We start from the raw sequence: 7,005 nt of genomic DNA on the forward strand, positions 1-7,005 counted from the left end.
AAAGGTGAAGAGGAATTCTCCAGGAAGATAATGGAGGAAAGTGCTTTTCAGGCAGAGTGAATATTATGAGCAAAGGCGCAGAGCAGTGAAAGTGCACATCCTAACTCAGGAAGGACAAGTGGCACTTGTCTATACTTGTTTCTTGGTAGCTGTGGTTAAAGCTTGGTAGTGTGGTTAAACGAAAAACAGAAGGTGCACAGCAGGGAGTAGCTGATGAAAGGAATAAAGGATCTAAGCTGGAAGGGGAAAGTGTTGTTATCAGTTGTAATTTAATGCTGAGCTTTGACTATCCCACATCTTAGAACGTCATACAGGAATTGTGCTTCTCTTGTAGTGTTCCTTTCCTTTATGAACTGTTTTCTACCAAACCTCCTCAAAGAAATTATTAGATCTTTATCTAGTTTCCTTCAATGCCATCATGTAGCAGTTACTAAGAAGCACTTTCAGAATTTAACTGCCTGCCCAGTGTCTTTCATTTTTGCTAAGTTTGTTTTGCTGCTGATTTATTAAAGAAGCAAATATTTATTGAGTTCTTAACATATGCCAGGCACTTGGATTCAGAAAAAGTAAGCCACAGTTCTTACCTTCTAGAAGTATATAGTCTAGTTGGTGAAATTGACAGGCAGTAGGAAATGACAATGCACCATGCTTCGACCCAGAAAGGAAGAAGAGGTCTCCATATAATAATTATTATAATTATTATTATTTAAGACAATACTGTATTTAGAGAGAGATTTGCCATCAAGATCCTTTATTTGTTTCTGAAATAATAGACTCCAGGTTTTCAAGTGGCCATGAAACTGTGATTGGTTTAATGCAACCTAGAGACCACCTGGAAAACTTGAATGTCGATGTAAACTGTGTTCCAAAAAAGCAAACTTACATATGGCCAAACTTACATATGGAGGGAGGAGGGGGAGGGGAGAAGAAAGGGGTAGGAGAGAAAAGAAATTACCAGATGGGGGGAGGGGAAGGAGGAAGGGAAGGGGAGAAAAGAAATCACCATATAGTCCTTTAATTCTTTTATAGTATATCTAATTGACAGTTCCATTTGTGCATGTGCCTTTTTTTTTTAACTTTTATTTATTTAAGTGTCAGCTCCAAGTCAAGTAGTTGTTTCAATCCAGTTGTGGAGGTCACAGCTCACAGTGGCCCATGTGGGGATCTAACAGGCAGCCTTGATGTTAAGAGCACTGCACTCTAACCAGCTGATCCAACCAGCCCTCCCATGTGCCTTTTATTTTTTTATTAATATGTTTCTCACAGCCTCTTTGATCAGGTTTTTATTCAAAATTAGCTGTCCAAAGTGATTTGACTTTTACGGAATAAACAGCTTTAAGTTTGTGCCACAGGCTTCTTTTCTTCTGTGGTGGGTTTCTTTTCTGCAGGCTTTTCAGCTGCTGGTTTCTTGGTAGCTGCAGCCCTTTTTCCCAAAGGGTCCTTCTGCTTCGTAACACCAACAGCCTTCTTTCCTTTCTTCTCTACTGCTGGCTTCTTGCCTGGAATCCCTTTCTGATCTTATTTGGCTTCTAGTGCTGCTGCTGCTTTATCCCCCCAGAGCTGGTGGTTCTTGACCTGGTGAAGAATGATGTTCTAGTGAATAATCTTTCCATGTGGGTTTAGCTTCAACATGATTCTCAGGTTTTTCAGTGGATTCTTTTCCAGGACTCTGTGATGAATCTTCTTATGTAGTGCTTGGAGGGCTCTTTGGGTCTCTGGGCTTTTCAGGATTCTGCTAAGGTCTGTATTGAGCATCTTGTGCATGGAAAAATTGTAGTTACTCTTGAGGGAGGCGGCTTTATGCCAAGTGCCATACAATCATCCAACTTGCAGAAAGTACTTTCAGTCCAAATGCAGAAACTGCCCACATGCCCATCAAGAGCATGTTTCAAAGTGTTCAGTTTGCTTACATTAAGCAGAATAATTCCAGGGATGTTTCTGAAGTCTTTGATGATGCCATTGTCCTCATTATAGGTCCCCTGTGCTGGATACAATGACAGTTGCTCATTTTGCCCTAGCTAGCTCTCATTCACTGAGAGGCATAGACCTTTTTGATATCATTCCAGGCCTTAAGCTTGACCTTTAGACATGACCAAGGCCAGTAAAGCCTGAGGCAGCCAGGGCAGAGCAGATGGCATACCGTTTCTGTATTGTGTTCACTCTGTAGTGCCAACGGCACCGGGTTTGGGTTGGTGCAAACATGCAGCCCCCATGACACATATTGCCAAGAGCACCCTGGCCAGAGCAATAAGTCCCACAACCTGAACTCTCGGAATCCGAGCCACAGCTCTGCCAGGACCCATGGCTCAGCACCACTTTGATGACCTGCTAATTCACAGACAGCATAGGGCTGTCTGTTGTTTTTACACAAGTTGGTGTGAACAAAGTTCACAATATTTGGTCGAATATCTGGTTGAACACAGCAGGCAAAGTGACACATTGCCGGATAATGCACCCTTTTTGGACTACACCAATGTCAGTAGACGAGTACACGCCATGGCAGGGAGAGGAGACGTCCATGCTCCTCTCAACCCGGTGGCTCCCACAGGACAAAGAAAGTAAAAAGCTGCCCACGTGTTTTTGAACACCTCTAGGAGAGCAGCCTTTCCCTCTCTCCCATGATTTCCCTGACGTGGTGATGTTGATCCTGCATCTGCTAAGTTATGAGTTCTCTCCTATTTTACGTTGGTCCTGAAATCCCTAACTCAGCCTCCAGGAAATTATTTTCCTTCTTGCTTGGATGATATCCTTCAAGTCTTTGTGGGGATGGAAAATATCACCCTGTTGAGCCTTTAGCATGCTGTTGCAAGAATGCTGTTATTTGCCAGGAATATCTGTAGAGTAGTTGGACTTTCAGCATATGCATTATTCATCACTGTTTAGTCACACCTAGTGTTTCGTATTATACCAATAAGAGATGAGGCAGAGATTTGACTTTGACCTGGAATTCTTTTCAGTTTTTATATCAATCTGTTTGTTAGTTTGATTCTATCTGAATTACCTCATTATCGTTCCACACAGAATAATTTAATTAGAGAAGGTAATAATACTTAAACAGATGGGCTGAACTGGTTTTTCCTCTTTTATTACCTCAGGATAATAAATATTTAACAGAGATTATCAATGACTACAACTAGAGTCTCTCTCATCTCCCTTTGTTCCTATCCATTGCTACCTTTTTGGTTCAAATATATATTCAAAACTTAGACTTAATATTTCTTCATTTCCAAAAAAAAGTCTATATCTACAACATTTGCTATTACTTGATATTTTTAGTGTGAAGACTTAACCTTTATAAGATTTATTCATGTCTCAAAACAAATCTGAGCCAGTCACTTTGCAGTGATGGCACCTGGCTTAATGGCAAATTTCTGCCAAAAGTCAGCATGATTTCCCCACCCTGATTAATAAAAATACAATTAGATAATAAAATAATTAAATAGGCATTAAGAAGTACAGTTATTTGTTTTTAAAGTTCATATCTTAGACCAACTTTTAAAAGAAATAAACAAATATTGTACAATTCAGCATATTTTTTTACTACATTGTAACCTAAATCCTTTACATGGAATGTTAAGTTGTAATCAAAAACCTTTTATTCTCCTTTTCTGATTTACTGAACTTTCGTTCTGGGTCACTCAGTCCTCAGAGGACAGCTTACCTTTCAGGGTCCAGCTTTCTTTTCTTTGTCTCCTTGCCTATGTTATTTGAGTGGGGCCTAGAAAAGTTCTGGTTAACTCTTTTTTGAATTGAAATTATTGAGATAATTGTAGATTTGCATATAGTTGTAAGGAATAATACAGAGAGATCCCTTGTACACTTTACCCAGGATCCCCCAGTGGTAACATCTTGCAAAACAATAGACAACCAGAACATTGACATGGATATAATCCACTGGTCTTATTCATATTTCCTCAGTTTTAATTGTACTGTTTTGTGTGTGTGTGTGTGTGTGTGTGTGTGTGTGTGTGTGTGCATGGGCATCTGTGTATTAATTTATATACAATGTTGTCACCCATATAGATCCATGTATCTACTGCCAGTCGAGATACAAAACAGTTCCAACACCACAATGATGCCTGAGTTGTCCTTTATAACCACACCCACTGATCCCTGCCCTCCCTTCCCCAATCCTTGGCAACTACGAATCTGTCCTCTGTTTTTTAAATTTTGTTATTTCAGGAGACAACCAAGATGTCACAGTAGGTAAATGCTGTGCTTCCCTTCTCTCACAACCACATCCAAATTACAACTAATCTACAAAACAACCGTTATTGAGAATTGCCTAAAATTAAGCTGACCTGAAGGCTTTCAACTACAGTGTTTCCCCGAAAATAAGACCTAGCCAGACCATCAGCTCTAATGAGTCTTTTGGAGCAAAAATTAATATAAGACCTGGTCTTATTTTACTATAATATAAGACTGGGTCTTTAATATAATATAATATAACATAACATAACATAATGTAACATAACATAACATAATATAAAATAGCATAACACTGGGTGTTATATTTGCTGGGTAGATTACTCTACCCATCATTTATTAATTAACAGATAAGGAGTTTCCCAGGCAAGAAAAAGCTGAAGGAGTTCATCACCGCCAAATCAGTATTACAGGGAAACTTAGAGGGAATTCTTTAAGATGGGAGGGAGGTTAAGGATGGTTGAAAGGGGAAGGGATTAAGAAGTACAAATTGGTTGTTAGACAGTAGTCATGGGGATGTAGGGTATAGCATAAGGAATGTAGTACAACATAGGGAAGATAGTTGATGGTATTGTAGCAGCTATATAAGGTATCAGGGGGTAGTTACTTGGGGGGTGGGTTATCACTTTCTGAAGGGGTTAAATGTCTAGTATGTTGCCTTGTACACCTGAAACTAATTTTTTTAAAGAAAAAAATTGTCATTTCAAAAACATTATATAATAGATACTTTTCAAAAGTTTTCTGTACTTAGAGTGAGAAACATGCAGTGCTACAGTATTTCAAGAAGCGTAAAAGCACTATGTGTTTTTTTATTCTATTTAAAGGAAAATATTTCCTACCAGCAAAGTAAAAGAGTAAAACTGACCCACTCTCTGGATATTTTAATCTGGTAAATTTCTAATATAGTGATGGTAACTGCAACCCCTCAGAAATGGGAATGGCTTCAATGGTTTCTATGAAAGGAACTCTACCCTCCAGGTAGTGCAGACAGAACACGGGGTTGGAGGGAATGAAAAAAAAACTTTTGCCTGAGATTCATGTGTTGAAATTATCACACATATTGATAAATTATAAAATTCAAATGGAGGTTAATAAAAAAATTTTGTTTATACTCATAGTTTCATATACCATTTCATCTTCCATCTGGGAACCAAAGTTTCATAAAAAGTGTCCTTTCCTCTAAACTATTGTCTGTGTCTATTGTACACTTGAAACCTATGTAATTTTACTAACCATCGTCACCCCAATCAATTTTAATTTAAAAAGAAAGCGTGCTTTCCTTTGAACAGAAAGATGTCACTATGTTTCCAAGGTCATTAGGATATATAAGCTTGACATTGTTTTTCCTGTGATGGGGAAGAACACTACCTTCTCATGCTTCTTTCTCTCAAATGGCAAAATGACAAAAGGAGTTTGTGGGAAGGCTACCGGGTGAGAGGTCAATGGTTCTTTTCTCAGGTGTTCTCAATTGGCTTTGTTGTTCTAGGTTTCCTCTTACTACCCAGACAGACTCTGATGTTGTGATGTTGTCATTGTTGCAAAATCTTGCTCGAATGTCACCACTTGTTTTCAGCTTGCCCAATCCCAGCACCTTTCCTCCCCCTACTCAACAACTCAACATTTGGATTTCAGCACCTCCTTTCTTCTCCTGCTGTGGAATCATCTAAAGAATTTCACCTGCTGTGAGTTTCCAAAAGGCCAATTAAAATGGGGGAGAGGAGCTGAGAGAAAGAACAGGAATAATAAGAGCAAAGAAGACATTACCAAGTATTAAGTAAAGCAAAGAAGAGCATCCTGTTAGATTTCAGTGAAGCTGTTGAGCTTATTTTTTACAATCTTTGGGGACTGTCATAATCGAGGAGATGAGTGAGCCAACTGAAGTAGAAAAATTGATAAATGAAGGTAGGGAGTGATCTGGAAAACTAAACTCCCCAAAAGGAAAGACTTCAAGAATCCTAAAGCCAAAGGATTAGTGGTCCTTACCACTACTGTGGGCTGCATTCTATTTTAAAGGTAACTGGTATCAGTGGCTAAATAATGTAGTAGTAACTTGAGAACAAGGAAAACCTACCTGAGCTGTGTCATTTTGAATACCTATTAAAGAGTGAGTAGAGGAAGCCAGTCTGAGAGACTTACTGAAGTGTGTAATTATGCACTTTGAAAACACAGTTCATCCGTGGATCTCAAAGCTCATTACCAACTTTAATTATTTTTCATAACACCTCTGTGAAACCATTATTTCCTACAGGCAGATAAAGAAACATACAGAAAGGTTACCAAGTCCCTTCAATCACACCATGAATCATCTGCTGACTTGCTCCCATTCCCGATTTGTCATTTTAATTAACTGACCATTCCAAATAAAGAGGGAATGCTTAAGCAGGGCTTTGAGTGAATTTTGGCTTCTATTTCTTGTTTCAAAGCAAGGGAGGCTGAATTCCTTTTAAGATGGAATGCTGTTCAAAGAGTTATTATTTAATAGAATGTGTATGGAAATATATTAAAATATTCAAGACACATGCTGGACAACATGTAAGTCCTTCATTAAGTGGCTCTATCATTAACCTTGCATAGAAAACAAAGGAAAACAACAACAAATATACCATATACAACCATAAAGTTTTAGTATGTGAAACAGCTTTCAACAATCTCAGGTCCTTTAGCTTTGATCGCACCACTTTCAGAAACCTAATCCAATTTTGGGCCACACCCTTATTTGTCCTTCTGTGCTCCAGTAATAATGACAGTCTATAACACAAAATCTAGCACTGTATCACACTGTATTTACACTTTTTTGTT

General features: G+C 38.5%; 1 pseudogene; it reads right to left on the bottom strand.

Moving 5' to 3' along the window:
* Positions 1–1,335: 1,335 nt before the first annotated feature.
* LOC117035629 (60S ribosomal protein L4-like) lies at positions 1,336–2,498 on the bottom strand (annotated as a pseudogene).
* Positions 2,499–7,005: the final 4,507 nt, after the last annotated feature.

This window comes from Rhinolophus ferrumequinum, chromosome X (genome assembly GCF_004115265.2).
Source record: "Rhinolophus ferrumequinum isolate MPI-CBG mRhiFer1 chromosome X, mRhiFer1_v1.p, whole genome shotgun sequence".
Classification (NCBI taxonomy): Eukaryota; Metazoa; Chordata; class Mammalia; order Chiroptera; family Rhinolophidae; genus Rhinolophus; species Rhinolophus ferrumequinum.